We start from the raw sequence: 16,961 nt of genomic DNA, 5'->3' as shown, positions 1-16,961 counted from the left end.
TTGGACTAAACATCCTCACTGGCTTCTATCCTCCAGGTCTCACATTCTGTGGTTCTGTGGGTCAGACCCTGGCTCAGAAATGGCTTTTCACCTGTTAGTGGCTCATAGACAAAATGTGCAGTCTGTTCCCATGCATATTGGAGAGTGAATGGAAGATACTGAGGCCACTAAAGTTGTGCCCTTAAAGAATTCAGGCTTGAAAGTCCTGTTTCTAATGATCTTTAAGCAGGGCAAAGACAAACACAAGCACCTATCCCATCTGGAAAGCTGCCTGTCCTCTGTGAAGTACAGACTTCAGAGCCCATGAGCTCCACGGCCTTCAGGTAGCTCAGAACTCGTTGGCTGCCACAGCAAGGCATCTTTTGGTTGCTGTGGTAGTCATTATTTTAAGCTGTCAGATTATTGCCTTGTTCTTAATACCAGCAATGCGCAGGAGACAGCCCCGCAGCTGCACAGAACCCTGTCTGCTCTCCCGGATGCACGCTGAAGCCCAGGGAAGTGATTTTACCTTAACGAGGGTAATGGTTGGAAGAGCACTTTGTAGACCAGAAGGCCCAGTACAAATGTGAAAAGCTGTTACCGTTAGTCACCTGTCTGGGTCTTTTTCGGTAAGACAACTTCTAAAGGTCTCTTTAAATGTTAAAATTCTTATTTCATGATTCTTCAATAGTTCAACAGGCATGGCCAGTGGAACCTGGATCAGAGTGTCCAGTTCTGGCTTTGGGTTCTTTGAGGGTTTTGGGGTTTTGTGGGGGTTTTTTTGGTTTTGAGGGGTTTTGGGGGGGTTGTTTTGTTTTTTGTTTTTTGTTGGGTTTTTTTTGCAATAAACTGAAAAGGGCTCATGAAATTCTGAAGCATAATTCAAAACAACATCAATTTGAATTTCTTCTCCTTTTAAACAAAAAGCAATGTATGTATGCTGTGCAGCCCATTGCTTTGCATCCGGAGGAAATGGCATCTCAAAGTCACACAGAGAGAGGAAACTTATTTCTAACTTATATGTAAATTCTGTGCTTTGAGTAGCTTGAGGAGCCACTAGCAAGAGGGATGCCAAGGGTCTGCAGTGGGAACCATGGTTTTGGAAATTGCCTGTTCTTGCTGTACTGCAAGTCAACTCACCGAGGTGGAAAGGTTTTGTTCTCTCTTTTCTCCCACGTACAGGATAAAACCTGGAATGAAGTCATGGAAACACATCAAAAACTTCCCACCGACCGATTAGACTGGAGAAAGCAGCAAGAGGCCGTGTGGGAACTCTTCACAAGTGAATGCACTTATTTTTTGGACCATTTATTAGTTCTTTTTTTTTTTTAAGATTTTATTTATTTATTTGACAGAGAGAGAGACAGTGAGAGAGGGAACACAAGCAGGGGGAGTGGGAGAGGGAGAAGCAGGCTTCCAGCCGAGCAGGGAGCCCGATGTGGGGCTCGATCCCAGGACCCCGGGATCATGACCTGAGCCAAAGGCAGACGCTTAATGACTGAGACACCCAGGCACCCCCCATTTATTAGTTCTTAAGATGGTAATGTTGGCTTTCAGTTTTTTGGCAGATGGAAAATATTAATTTGACTCTGAGGACTCATTTTCTCCCACTGTGTTAAAAAAAAAAAAAAGTTGAGGGGAGGGTCCCTTCTTTCAGGGGATCTTAAGAAAATTGCACTTATTTATTTTTGTTTCTCTGTTGCTTGGTTGTCTCTTTGTTCTTTTTTTAAAACATGGCCTCTCAGGTTTGGGTAGGATCTTCTAAGTAAACTAGTCCAGCTCTCCATCTGATGTATGAATCCTCTTCTACCTTATCCTCACCCCATGTTCATACACTACTAGGGGCAAGGTGTTCACAACCACCCTCAAAGCACCCGTCCCATCTTTGGTCAGCTCCCTCTTTTGGAGCTCTCATTCCCTCATGGACAATGCCAAGCGAATGCCTCTTTTTTTCTTTTTTTCTTTCTCTCTTTTTTTTTAAAGATTTTGTTTATTTGACAGAACGAGTATGAGCAGGAAGAGGGACAGGCAAAGGGAGAGGGAGAAGCAGGCTCCCCACTGAGCTGGGAGCCCCATGGGGAGTTCAATCCCAGGACCCCGGGATCATGACCTGAGCCAAAGGCAGACGCTTAACTGACTGAGCCACCCAGGTGTCCCACAAATGCTTCTTAGCAGCCGTCAGGCCGTAGTCACAGATGTCTGGGGCAACCATTCACACGTCATGCAGTGGGGTTGGATTACACAGCATATTCGTGATGTCTGCCGGGGAAGTGGCGCCCTTGAGGTGGTGCAGGGCTGCAGCCCTGATCGAGTGCAGTTCCAAGCAGAGAATTCCTTGCCAAAGAACCACAGGGCAAAGAATGGGGAAGGAGCAGCTGCCTCCAAGACCGTAGGGAGGAGGAGCCTCATGGCCTCAAGGTTGCCTCTGCCCATAAGGCTTTTGAACTCTGGCTACTTTTACACAGGAAAAACACTGTGTTGGGAGACTTGGGTTCAAGCTCTGGATTTGCCTCTGACTTTGACCTTGGGAAAGTCCAGTCCTCCATTTCCTAAACCAGAGTTTGGCAGACATTTCCATAAAAGTCCAGACAGTAAATATTTTAGGCTTTGCAGGCCATGTGGTCCTTATTGCAACTACTCAGCTCTTCTGCTGCATTGCCAAAGAAGCTATAGATAATTTGTAAAAAAAAAAAAAAAAAAAAAGAGAGAGAGAGAAATAATGTGGTGCATTGGTATATTACAATAAAACATTATTTGGGTAGCAGGCCTGGTTGATCCCACAGGCTGTCATTTAACAATCCCTGTGCTAAGCTATAAAAGAGGGATGACAATACCATCTCTGGCTATCTCATAACATCTCATCACTGCAATAATCAGATTCATTTTCTTTTAAATCTATCAGGTGCTATACACACGTCAGTTAATATCTTCTCTGAGTAATACTGATTGTGTCGGTCACAGTGTTAAGTACTTTATCAGCAAAATTTAAACCATAAAGACACTCAGGAAATTGAGGATTAGAGATGATATGTATTAGGATACAGAAAACGAGTTTAAGGGACGTAGGATTTTAGCAGCCCATGTGGCTGTTGAGTCCACAGATGGTAGAGAGTTCAAGGTTGGTTTGATCAAAGGACTCAAAACCAAGGACAAAAATTTTTTTCCCATCTTTTATCTATGGCTTCCATGGCATCAGCCTCATCCTATGGTGGGCTTCTGTTGTAGTGACAGGATGGCTACTATCCTTGAGGGGGGGGGGGGGAGGACCTCTTCTCAGCATTCATAGCCAATGTCTTGATTTCATGCTGATGTCACTGGCGTCGGTCACATGCCCTCCCCTGGACCAACTACTCTGATAAGGAAGGAAAGTGCTAACTGGTTTAAGGCAATCAAAGCACATCCCTACGAGTAAGGACACCTTGATACATGGCACATGCAAGGCATGGGGAAGAGTAGATACTGAAGTGAAAAGCAGAAATGTTAGGGAAGGGAAGGACTGAAGCTGGGTGGTATCCAACAGACGTTCACTATGGAGCACTAACCCCCTGGCCGATACTACCTTCCTTGCCCAGATAAACGGCATCAGAATTTTTTAATCCCGCTGTAAGCTGTACAAGCTTTTCAAACTAGCATTTTCTGTTTTTTAAAAAAAGGCCAATTTGAGTTTATTTTCAAATGTCCCAGTGTATGTAAATGTATCTCCCTGTACACAATCAATACAAGTTTCCCAAAGTTACTTATATTTTTTAAATCAACTGGTAAAATAAATATAGCAGAGGACTCGGTATCTTTTTAAGTGGCCAAATTTTCTATAAAGCGAAAAATCTTACAACAAGAATACTATTTCTTCTAATTTTTCCCAATTTATCTGTAGCAATGACTTCTATTTCTTACAATTATGTTTTTTAAATACTCAGATATTGCCAGATTTCCAGACAACCAATACCACAGGCATACCTCAGAGAGATTGCGGGTTCGGTTCCCGACCACCACAACAAAGTGAATATGGCAATAAAGCAAGCCAAATGAATTGTTTGGTTTCCCAGTGCCTATAAAAGTTATCTTTACACTATAGTATAGTCCATCAAGTGAGCAATAGCAGTATGTCTAAAAAACAATGGTCATTTCTTAATTTCAAAATACTTTATTGCTGAAAAATGCTAACCACCATCTGAGCTTTCAGTACGTCAGAACCATTTTGCTGGCGGTGGGCCTTGCCTCAGTGTGGCTGGCTGCTGACTGACCAGGGGGGTGGGTGCTGAAGGTTGATGTGGCTGTGACAATTTCTTAAAATCAGACAACAATGAAGTTTGTCACATCAGTTGATTCTTCCTTTCACTTGAACACTTAAAGGCCATTGTAAGCTTATTAACTGGCCTAATTTCAATATTGTCTCAAGAAATAGGGAGGCCTGAGGAGAGGGAGAGAGAGATGGGCACCAGCTGGTTAGTAGAGCAATCAGAACACAAATACAACATTTACAGTTAAGTCCACCATCTTATATGGGTATGGTTTGTGGAACCCTATAACAGTTACAATAGTTAACATCAAAGATCATTGATCACAGATCTCCATAACAAATAAATAATAATGAAAAAATTTAAAGTATGAGAATTGTGAAAATGTGACACAGAGACATGAAGTGAGTCAATGCTGTTGGAAAATGGCACCAATGGGCTTGCTTCAACACAGGGTTGCCACAAACCTTCAATTTGTAAAATCTGGTATATCTGTGAAGTGCAAGAAAATCAGGGATGCCTGTACATGGGACTTGGGGAAGCTCTAAGTCAGAGGTTCTCCTGGAGGGATCCCTAGGCCAGCAGCATCAGAATCACTTGGGAACTTATTAAAAATGCATATTTGCAGGGCATCTCAGTGGCTCAGCGAGTTAAGCATTCAACTCTTGATCTCAGCTCAGGTCTTTATCTTGGGTCATGAGTTCAAGCCCTGCACTGGGCTCCACACTGGGCGTGGAGCCTACTTAAAAAAAAAAAAGAAAAGTAAAAAGAATATTCTCAGACCCCATCAGAGACCTATGAGTCAGAAATTTGGGGAGTTGGCACTAATCTCTGATTTAACAGGTCTCTAGGTGGTTCTGATGCAAGTTCTAGAAACATTCATTGCATTAACATATGGAAGTGGAAACTGGAGAAGATTGATGGTCTAAAGTCCAGCTTTTTCACACTAAACTCCTTGAAATAATTGGTCCCTTTGAATGCTTTATTGTATTTCTACAAAATAAGCCTGTTTCAATAAACTGATCTCTAGTTTATAGAATGAGGACAGGTTATCTGTGACAATTATAGTTCCTTCTTGACTTGCTGCAGTTTTCCTGTTGTATAAAAGCATCAGATCAAGTAATAAAAACGTAAAGACTCCCTTAATGTTTCATCAGTATTTAATGCCTTTACCCAAATCTAAACATCTTCCCAGTTATCAGGTATTAACTCATTAGTTGTCTATTTTCAGTTTCCTGAATGTACAAGATATTTGGGTCTTTTGCAGAGGAAGGAATAAATGAGAACTCAGTATGAATGTTGTTTTGGTCTCAAGTTAGTGCCATTGGCAGGAAGAGAACCTTTGAGATTTCTTTGGCCCCGGGAAGCCGAGAAAGCCCATCTGAACAGATTATGTCCAACAGGAATATTGTGAGGGCTCACAATAGCAAGCAATAGCGACTTTGTACAGAACGGCCCATTTCCCATATGTCCTATGGGGCCTAAATGTCATCATTTTGTATTTAGAAAAATTCTTAAACCTTGAAAATACTGATTTCTACATTGTCTTGTAAAGTTATACTCAGGAGGTTGATGTTTAATGTTCTTGCAAAGGGCAAGTTTCAAAATTGGAAAATAGAAGGTAATGTGCATTTTTTGAAAAGATCTTCATGAATACATTAAAATATCTACAAACTCATGAATATCTCCTGGATGTGGATGTATGGAGACTTTTTGCAAACCTAGAGGAGGTGAGCCAGGTGAGTCATAGTGGGAAGATTCCAGTAGCCGTGTTTTCAAATTCACCAGAGGATCATAAAATGTATGCTTATTCCATTATTGTGGCTTGTGTTCTATATTCCCTTCCCATATAATCTTATGATCAGGAGTTCGGGTTAATAAGCAGGAAATCTAAATGTCCATTGACATCTTTCCGATAGTTTGCAGATATTAGTGGGCCTTCGGTAGCATTTTCCGTCTCGCTATGGCCATTTAAGAAGTAAACATAGTGTTTGCTTCAGTGGCACACATACTAAAACTAGAACCATACAGAGAAGATCAGCATGACCCCTGCACAAAGATGATGCATAAATTTGTGACGCAGTCCATATTTTTTCTACAATACAAGCTCTGGAACATCTAGAATCTACTCAGGAACCCTTCTGGTTCACTTCTGTATCCAGAAGACCTAAAACAATGCCTGGTGTCTGGGAGGACTCAATAAGCAATTTGGAATATATGAATTTCCTCAATAAATAATGCTGAATACAAATAAAAGTTAAACACATTCTTAAGATCTCCATCATCTTCATAAATATTTATTTTCACATAAATGTCCTTTTCTCACATATATTCAAAATAAATAATATCTTCCTTCTAAAAAGGAAGAGAGATGCCAACAAGAATTTATTTACAAGACATACTTATAAGAAAATATATATTGGAGAGTGGAGAAAAAGAAGTCTTTGAATTTTGCCAGGAGATAAGTTCAAAATGGAAAACATCTGTAAGAGCAATATTCGAAGGTCATCAATTTTTGATTCCTTACCCCCGGAAGGGTACCTACTCTTGTTTTCTTTCTTCCTGGCCCTAGACAAGCTTTGGTTTTGTGAACAGTTTTTCTAGCATCATCAAGGACTATGCCAAGCCTACGGAGACCTCCCTGCCGATGGATATCATTTCTGAGTTCACAAAGCTAAAATCCTTCTGGGACGACCCAGCTCCGTGCAATAAATTCACCCACCTCCCAGGAGAGTTGTTTACGTCTACTTGATTTAGTGTGCATGTGCTACTGTGCCTGAGAAGGTTCCCTGAGCACCCTCCCACGAAGGAGACATCCTTTCCTCTGCCAGTCAGCATTTTCCAGAATAACTTGCTGCTTCTGTTAGCTACTGTCACCTCTCCTGTGTGGGTTTTATGAACACAAAATTCTGCATGCATGGAAACACCATTTCCAAGTCTGTTTTTAAAAATTACTTCAACCTAAAGCAATATTCATGGCAACGGTTTGTGACGCTAATTACATGGTTCAGTTATTCTTCTAACAAAGTGCCAGGCTCTAGAAAGGAACAAAATAAACCTTCACATTGATCAACACCCTTAATAAGACTTCTGTATGGAGGAGAAGAAGAGAGGAAAACCTACACCTCTGGTATGATAAATACTATTTATTTCCTGAGTAAATATTTAGACCTCCTCCCCCATTTTTTTACTTTGACCTTTTAAACCCAATCCCTATCCTTATGGAGCAAGATTTTAATTTTTACAAGCCATTCAAAAAAAAAAAAAAACAACATAGATGGAAATGTATTGAGCACTTACTAAGTGCTTAGGTGTAGGGCTGAAAGCCTGTGTACGCGAATCTGCAAAGTTACACACAATCCCTCGTTTGGGGGAGTTTTCAGTCCAGTGGGGAAGAAATTGATCCAATAATGATGTTAATGATATAATCAAATTGAGATAAATACTGGAGAGAAAGGAACAGAGTTATTATGAAAGAGCTTCAAGATTGGGGCAGATGGGGAGGTAGTTACAGATAGGACATTCTTTGGGAGGCAATGACGCTTGCGGTGAGAGATGAAGCAGTATTTAATAAGGTGAGGCAAGCATGAAATTAGGTGAGAGTAGGGAGATCTTTGGTAAACTTTGAAAACAGATTTGAATAAGAAATGCTTTGAAAAACAAGGGAAAGAATGTAGTGTGTTGGGAATTAGATAAAAATCTCAGGATCTCTCAATCCTTCAGAACATGTTTAAATTCAGTTTTTAGTAAATAGTCTGGAGAAATATCAACTTCTCATTAAAACACCTAAGTTGTATTTGTCTGCTCAGGCTGCTGTAACAAAATATCACAGAATGGGCAGGTCTTAAACAACAGAAATGTATTTCTCATAGTTACAAAAGGTGGAAGTCTGAGATTAGTGTTCCAGCATGGTCAGGAGAGAGTCCTTTTCTAGATCACCGATTTCCCATTGTATCCTCACATGGCTGAAGGAACCAGAGATCTCTCTGGAACATCTTTTATAAAGGCACTGATCCCATTTACAAGGGCTCCACCCTCATGACCTAGTCTCCTAAGGGCCTACCTCTGAATACCATCACATTAAGGGTTAGTATTTGACATATGAACTTGAGGGGACACAAATATTCAGACCACAGCATAAGAGCACTTGCAGCCTACTAAAGCATGGGGCATTAATAGACTCTTTACTCAAAATCTGTAATATAGCCCACATGGGAATGCTTCATATTATGTTACAAATGGGCAAAGATGTGTTGTAAAAGCTTTTCCTAAATTTAAGTGGTCCTATATCAATCAGGTAAAATTCATTTTTGTACCCAGTAACAACCCCCAAATTTCAGTGGCTTGGTGTCCCTGCTCTGGGACCCATGCTGAGGGAGCAGCCACCCCCTGGAATGTCACCAGTCTTCATGGCAAAGACAGAAGAGATTAGGGCAGAACACTCACTGACTCTTCAGGTTTCTGCCTAACGCAACCCCTGGCATGGCTGTTCACACTTCAAAGGTCAAAGAAAGTCACATGGCCAAACTCACCATCAGTAGAGTGGGGACCTATAATCTTCCCCCAGGAGGGAACTGGATGAACAGGAACACCATGGCACCTCACAAGAAGCTCCGTGGGGGAAGACTGGGGCATTTGTTAATCACACATGAGCCATCTCCGTGAGTCACTGAGAAGGAAAAGGAGGCTTGGAGAGGTCAGATAATTGGCCAAGGTCACCGAGCTAACATGTTATGGAACTGGATTTCTAAGCCTGACTCTTCAAGGGCTCAACACTTGCCTCTTGGTCATGGCATTTGTCAAGCATCTCAGCGCCCTCTGCTATCTCCAGGTCTTTCCTGCCCAGAGATCAAAGCCCCCTGCTTACTTCTTGCTGAAGCCGAAACTTGACCTTTCTCCCCATTGCATCTTGTCCTCGTCTTGTCCTCTGAGGTCCTACCACAAAATAGTTTTCTGGGCTTTTGTTATCTCTGTCTTCACTACTATCACTTCCTTTAGTGGATTTTTAGGCTGTATCTGTTTTCTCAGCACACCGTAGTTGTCCTGTTAGCAGGAAGCATGTGTGCCTGCCTTCTCTCGTTCCATCACATTATGATACTATTGGAAATCCCTTGGTGGGACCCATTACTCATTATTTTAATCAATAAATCTATCAAGGAGCACTTAGGTTTAGCAACATGGTAGGTGCTATGGAATCCCGAAGAGAGTGTCTCCCAGTAAGGAGGCAGAAGCACTAGCGACGAGAGAAGAGTAACTCTCTCCTAAGAACTGCTTTCCTGAGTTGGTGGCACGTCGTGTGTGTGTGCTCAGTTCGACCCTTACATATGTGAACGTATGAGTACGGATTGGCCATCTGCCTTATTCGAAAATAAACTTGAGATGGCTTACACATGTGAAGTCATTGTAGCAGGTTTAAGACCAGATTAAAGTTCTACAAGATTAAAGTAACAACATTTAACTCTTCATCAGATTTTCTACAAGAACACTGAGGCGCCCCCAAATTTAACACTGTATTTTTAGAAGCCAGCAGGAGAATTAAGCTTATGGATAATTTGGAGGATTGAAGAGTTAAATGTTATTACTTTACTCATGTACTACCGACGCCAGCTTCACATCAACCAACATGAGCACCGAAATCCAAGGACGATGCTTGTGATCAGGACCCATGCAGGGTGTGTAAGTCTCAGTAAAGCATAAACAGAAATAAAAGATGAATTAAACTAAGATGTCCTAAGTAGAATTTTCTTTAAGTATGAGAGGTGGGGGGATTGGCTTATTGAGGAGTTACCTATTTATGGTGGGAATACCATTTTTGTTTAAAAAATGTTCATCGTGAAGATGACCTATTTCCATCCACATGGTCACAGCTCCTGCCTGATAATGGTGACTTTCAGTTTTCAGTGTCCGAGCTCATGGTAAAGCTGATGAGAAAGAGAAGTGTCCGCTGCACATTTAGGAATTTTAAGTGGTGCACATGTGGAAACATTAGTGCATCTTTCCTGAAATTTGGGTAAGGCTTAAAAATGCTTGATTTGTTCATTGGTTTGTTTGTGGAAGAAATTGGCACACTGCAAGGAGAAAATAGAACAAGAACTGAGGCTTTGTGACCAGAAGTTTGGCTTTTGTAGGATTTGGTCCCAGGAAAATACTATTGCACAAAAGCCTGGAGCCCCATTTACACTGTAGTCTATGGGAATGGCGGCCCCCAGAGCACATCACGGAGCACAGAGTAAATGCTGCTCCTGGAGTTGGACAACATGGTGACTATGGGTCCCAAAGCATCAGACCCACAGGGAATTTCTGCTGGGGCACTTAAGCATTTGCTAATTAGAGAAACTGGAAAGAATTTTCCCTGACTTCCCTAGTTCCTTTGACTCCCACCCCCAACTTTTGATATTTCTTTAGCCTGAACTGTACCTTTTCAGCATCATGCCAGAGCCCTTCTGTAGGATCCAGAGAAAATGGCCCCAGCCTTTCCAGAAAACCAGCTCTTCCCTGCAGCTGCAAAAAGCCCCTGCCAGAGCATCACCTCAGAGGCATGGGAGGGAAGGCTGCCAGAGTTCCCAAACACTTCACCGTGATTCAGCATGCCTTTGCCGTGGCCTGGAGGTGCCAGAAAGCCTGGGTGTGGTGGGGTCAAGAAAAGAGGAATGATCTTTGGGAGGAGACTTGGCTCCATTTTTATAGCTTCAGCCTTTCAGCCTGTTTAATTTGCTACTCAAAATGGAAGTTCATTAGATTTCCAAACGAATGAATAATACTGTTGCAAAAGCTTTCCCTGGAAGCTGAGGGATTGGACTCCTGGCTAGGCCCCCAAACTGGGGAGGATCTAGGTCCATTGCTCTCCCTTCCAAGCTAAGGCAGAGATTAATTTAAACCAAGCTCAGCCACTGCTTTCAAGTAACTGTGGAAAACCCCACATCAGTTGGTTTGCATTTACCTGTGGAATATGTATAGCCCCGGAGATATTTAGGGAAAAGGACTAGGGGGTGCCATGTTGTAATGATAACATATAATACTTTACAATGCATAATGCTTTACCAGCCACTTGCTCAAACATCTCTTTTACTCCTTAGCACCAAACTATGAAGGTAATTACATTGTCCCCATATGTCCCTGAGGCTCAGAAAGATTATGTGACTTTACAAGGTCACATGGCCAGTAGGTGGCCAAAAAGAACCTGGATAGAGGTCTTCGGGAAACAAACAAACAAACAAAAATCCAATGCTCTTCATACCAGAACTATTTCTAAGTCTTCAGGGCAATTTCCCGTTGCTGGGGAGCTGTTAGCATCATGAGACAAAGCTGAGGAATCGGGGGAGGCTCTGGAGGAATGGAAGGTGCACCCGCCTCCACAGCCCCATAGTACAGAACAAAAGCATCATCACTGATAGTTAATAATAATATTATTAATATATACAATAAATATAATGATTATAAATGTAATGCTTATAACATGTAATAATTATAATACATAATAATAATTATAACACACAATAATAATACATAATCATAATAATAAAGGTGAAAAGGTGATTCCTTCTCTAGCCCTGGCAATGGCCAGGCACTGTGCTGCCTGCTGGTCATCTATGATCTCTTTGTTTTTACAATCCCCCTGTGAGATCTGACATGATCCTCATTTTTCAGGAGCTTAGACAAATGAGGCAACTTGCTGGAAGATACGGTCATTCAGGGCAGACACAGTCCTGTCTGGAGCTGACGTGCATTCTCCTACTCTGTTCTGATCTAAACAGCGTGGCTGGAGAACTGAAATCTGGGTCATGCTATGCGCTGCCTGGACCTGGGGGATGAAGGCAGTGGGATGAATTTACCCTCCGTACAACGTGGGGCTGCATGTTGTGGTGGCAAACACTGATGGGAGTCCATCAGTGCTCCTAGTTAGGAAGAGACAGAGAAAGAGGCTGGGAACTTCATGCGAGGTCTGTTTGTGTGTTTAAACTAAACAAAGGCTAAGGGCTCTACCTACCACAGACTGAGTGTTCGAGAAACGGCAGATGCTATTCTGAGCACTTTGTGCAGATTAGCTCATCAAAACCCCTCAGCAACCTGACAAGATAGTCCCTCTTGTTCTCCGCATTTCACAGATGAGGCTTAGGGAGCTTACGTAAATTTCCCAAGATTCCACAGACGTTGGCTGCCCAGCCCAGTGCTATGGCCCCCAAGACAGATTTATGAGAAGAATGCTTTTTGTCTGGGGCCCTGAATTCCTTTCACTGTTCCCCTAAACACATTGGATACTTATTATAAAACAAAAGCGGGCTCCATTGATCTGGACTCATCCATGAAAAGGCCTTTTATGTCCAATCTTTCTTGACAGAGATGTTCTTTTCTTCCCAAATGCACCTAAAAAAATAAAGCCAATTAGGAGATGAAAGAAAAACTTAGAGCTACTTTGAGAATCATCAAATAATCTTCTCTTTTCTGAGGCCTTTCAAAACTCTAAAAGCTTCCAATTATCCCTGCCTGTATCTTACTAAATAGTTTACCACTGATGGTTCTTGCCTGATCGTTATTGGGGGGGGGGGGAAATCGGATATTTTTATACTTACCCTGAATACCAGTGAGTGCTGGCAGCCAGAGCTGTCCCCTGAGGCATGGAAATCTGGGGCAATGGCCTGTGCTTTGAGGAAATCCGTTCCTGGAGCTCCCAGCCACCCTAGCTGGAGTGCAGCTGCCAGTGAATCAGCATGGGAATCAGCCACGAAGCCCACAGACGAAGGCCCCCCAGCCCGCCACCCCCCACATGCCTCTTCTTTCCACTGGTTCCACCCCCAGCCTTTCTGCACCTGCAGTGTCTGCTTCCTTCTCCATCATTTCCAGCCTTGATGAGAACCACAGCTGTTTTGAGCGGGGTGGAGGTATCTAGTACCTTCCACCATTGCCCAAAAGAGAAAAAATCTGGGATACAGAGAAGGGAAGGTGGTCCCTCAGCAAGTCTTGAAGCCTGACTCCTAGAGCTCCATCCACCCCGCACCCGTGTGCTCACTTTCATGACCTGCCATCTGTCTGTAGGGAAGTGGGAAAGATCGTGTCTGGCAGAATTCCTGTGAGGAATGAGCCCTGAATGTTTTCAGAAGAAATAATTTTGATAAAACTGTTAGTGTGGGCAGACAAGAACCCCAAGAACATGGTTAGACTTTAAAAGACGAGCACAAATCTCTAAGCATGAAGCTGGGAGAGAAGGGGGCTGAAGTTCAGGGGTAAGAGAGAGAAAGAGCTCTCTTTTCAGAGAAGAGAATGGAACCAGAAAAATGGTGGAGCTGTGGGCTGTGTATTTGACCCCCTCCCCACAACCCAAAATCTTCAGTAAAATAAATGTTAAATAATAATTTATAATTCAAAAAATTTTTGGCATGAGTGGGTTTACAGTGGAAACCAACATAGGAAACCAACCAAGGAACTTAGCTTGGCATTTGGCCCATGCTGTTCAAGAAAGAAGCAGTATGGGTACCAACAGGAGTCCAGGGGCCAGAGAAAGCCATTGGAATCCCAGTGTCCCTCTGAGAGTGTGGAAATATCTACAGGAGGGCTTTGGACTTCCCTGGGCCATTTAGCCCATTGTATCCAGATCTCCAAAATGCAAGGGCTGACATCTGGGCATGAAGATAGATGCAGCTATCTTTGGGGAAGCAGGGGCAGCCTCTACGGTATGCCTTGGTCCACTTGGTCCTCACTTCAGGGCCATGAGACAAAGGATTTAACCCGGACCTAGACTGAGCATGAGAGTGGAAAAGAGGCAATAGCCTACAGCAGGAAAAATATTTAGTTAAGGGTAGGACCCTTTTACACCTCAACCCAGGTGTGAGTAGGTGGGAGAAGGGAAGAGGGAGAGAACACACCCCTTTCTTGATGGCACCTATGTGCATAGTAGCCAGAGACTTGGCTCCATGCGTCCTGTGTCACCAAAGGCCAGGGCCCCTCCGTTCAAGAGAGTATCACATTCAAAGAAACAGTCCAGCTGATGAAACAAATGGAAGAGCTATTCTCATGTTTACTTGTGTTTCTCAAATACCTTTTATGGAAATCCAGTGTATAACCCATAGCAGTACTTACTAAGATACCTTTTCCTGTCTGCCCAGCTCCCGCACACCCTGCAACGACCTCTTGATCCAATCTCTCTCTATTGAAAATTGTCTTTGTCTTATCCCTCCCCTCCCCGCTCTCTGCTCTGTATGATGGAGATCAATTTAGCCTCTTTGACCTGTATTTTCATTTTCTCTTCTTTACCCTGATTCTCAGCAACAAAGGAGACTCAAGGAAATGCCCTAATGAGCAAAAGTCCTTCCTTTCCCTTTCACCCTCCAGAGTGCATTCTCAGTTCTCCTAACTGTAAATCACAATGAGGATGGGAGCAGAGCTGGTGAGACCAGAAATCTCCCCCAAGGGCCGGGGAGAAGGAAAAAGCTATGGGCAAAACAAAACTCAAGTGAGAAGGGAGAACAAAGCTGGGGCGTGTATATTAATACATCTCATCACGGCCACCGATGGAACATTCATTCTCTAGGAGATTTCACAGGTTTCAAACTTTTCCTGTGCCTCAAAATCTTGATACATTTCCCTGATTAGGAGGATTGGGTGGTGGTGTCCCGTGGGGTGCTGATGACGCTGCCTTGGTCACCATTACTGGGAAGGCAAGACAGCTGAACGAGGATTCTTTCATTTCTTTAATCGGCAAGTAACAATGTCAGTCTGTAATATTCGATAATACTTCTTAACCACCATTTCCAGCCCTGAATTTGGCACTGGTAGATAGGTACTTACTAAAGACAGTTTACTATGGCATTTTCAAGACCAAAGTGTAGGCCACGGCTTCTAACCTTTCCCAGCCAACTCACAGGTATGTCATGGAATTACTGAATAAAGTCTCTAAGAGTTTCTTGTGTCCAGGCTTCTCAATGCCTTAATAGGAAAAGGGCGCCTGGGTGGCTCAGTCGTTAAGCGTCTGCCTTCGGCTCAGGTCATGATCCCAGGGCCCTGGGATCGAGCCCCGCATCGGGCTCCCTGCTCGGCGGGAAGCCTGCTTCTCCCTCTCCCAGTCCCCCTGCTTGTGTTTCCTCTCTCCCTGTCTCTCTCTGTCAAATAAATAAATAAAATCTTCAAAAAAATTAAAAAAAAAAAAGGAAAAGCGATATTCTAATACTCCTGCTTTTGTCTTCCACAGTGGCGTGAGCAAAATGAACAGTGCGGACGGCTTCACCTGCCTGAGCTCCGAGGGGCCCCACTGCACAGGGTGACTCGGTACCCCTTGTTACTGAAGAGTATCTGGGAACGGAGTAGAGACTCTCCAGAGAAAATCATGATCTATGCCATCAAGGAAAAGGTGGAAAAGTCACTCAGTAAGTCCCTGAGATAGGTGACCCAGAGCTCCAGTGTAAGCTTCCTCAAAGAGATGGAGGGCCCTGTGGCTGCTGGGAACCCCTGGGGCTTCCATCCTAGAAGGTAATTCCATTCACTTGAGGTCATGGCTCTCAGAAACATGGATTCGAGTTTGAGTGCATTGTAAATCAAACACACAAAACAATGGGCTCCAGTCACTTCCTGGCCAACCCTATGAGAACTCTAACACCAAGTGTGTGCAGGACGCGGCTTTGTCTCCACGGCGTTCAGAAGTGAGTTCAGGCAGGAAAAGACCTACTTCCCAGATGACTGAAGGCACTTTGTTTTTAACGTCCATAATGAACCCACACACAAAGCAAATGGGGGTAAACACCACAGGGAGGCTTTCCGGAAGATAAATTACCATTCATCATCTTTTTTTTTTTCTTTTCTTGGTCACTGAAATCCAGGGCCAATGTAAAATTATGCCAATTGCAATCTCAAGAACTGAAATTTGGAAACAGGAACTAAGCAAGCCCTATGACAACTTAAGTTAATTTGTGGAGCTTTGTATAATTAAATTCAGATAAAGAAAGCCATGACATACGCCCATAAACCAAGATTTCCTGGGAAGCATCCAAAGGGAACAACTCAAATTGATTATCAGCTGTACAGAAATATTTTTTTTTTTGCAAGTTCAGAAGTAAAATGACCATTCAGTTGGGAGTTTCTTTCCTATTTTTCAATTTTTTGTTCAAATTCTGAAATGACCCAAGGAACTAGAATTGAGCTTATTAACGAATGAGACAAAAACTCAAACACAGATTTTTTAAAACTTTTAAAGTCATTTTGGAGATTATGACTCATTTTGATAGGCCTGTGAGGAAGACAACAGCATCTCTTCTGGAGATTTCTCAATAAAATGTGGATCTTCATCATTGAGGGAAGAGATTCCTGTGGGCTTCCTGTAAGTCTATGAGCTTAAAGATGACAAATTCTCAAGAATCCCACCCACCATGTGATTCTATGGGTCTATGACTTGCCCTCCATATTTCCAAAAATTATTTCAAAACCTCAATAGTAATATGTTATTTTAAAATGTTGGAAAATTAATACAAATCTTCAGAAGAGAAAATGAGTTCTCAAAAAACAGTAATCATTCTTATCATGAAGGGGATGTAGGTCTTATGACTAGTGTAAAAAAGATATGTTTGTCCTTGTTCATCTGATTTGTTTCCCCTCTAATTAAAGGATATATGGCTTAGGGAATAAGATAAAGCTACCAAAGGCTTTATTAGTATTATTGAAATAAAAATGCACAATACATTTCCAACTTAACTGAATTAAATTAGTTAAGCTTCATTTTTCTCTGCAAGAGGCTGATTTCAAATGAGTTTTTCTAAGACA

The 16,961-nt window shown here is 42.6% G+C and overlaps 1 non-coding gene across 1 annotated transcript; it reads left to right on the top strand.

The window, feature by feature from the left end:
* Window positions 1-6,204: 6,204 nt before the first annotated feature.
* LOC117998949 lies at window positions 6,205-6,311 on the top strand. Its single transcript, XR_004676154.1, has one exon. It is a non-coding gene; the product is annotated as a U6 spliceosomal RNA (small nuclear RNA).
* The last annotated feature ends 10,650 nt before the right edge of the window (window positions 6,312-16,961 follow it).

This window comes from Mirounga leonina, unplaced genomic scaffold (genome assembly GCF_011800145.1).
Source record: "Mirounga leonina isolate KUSES-001 unplaced genomic scaffold, KU_Mleo_1.0 Mir_418, whole genome shotgun sequence".
Taxonomy (NCBI): Eukaryota; Metazoa; Chordata; class Mammalia; order Carnivora; family Phocidae; genus Mirounga; species Mirounga leonina.
This window is presented reverse-complemented; position numbering and strand designations above follow the sequence as displayed.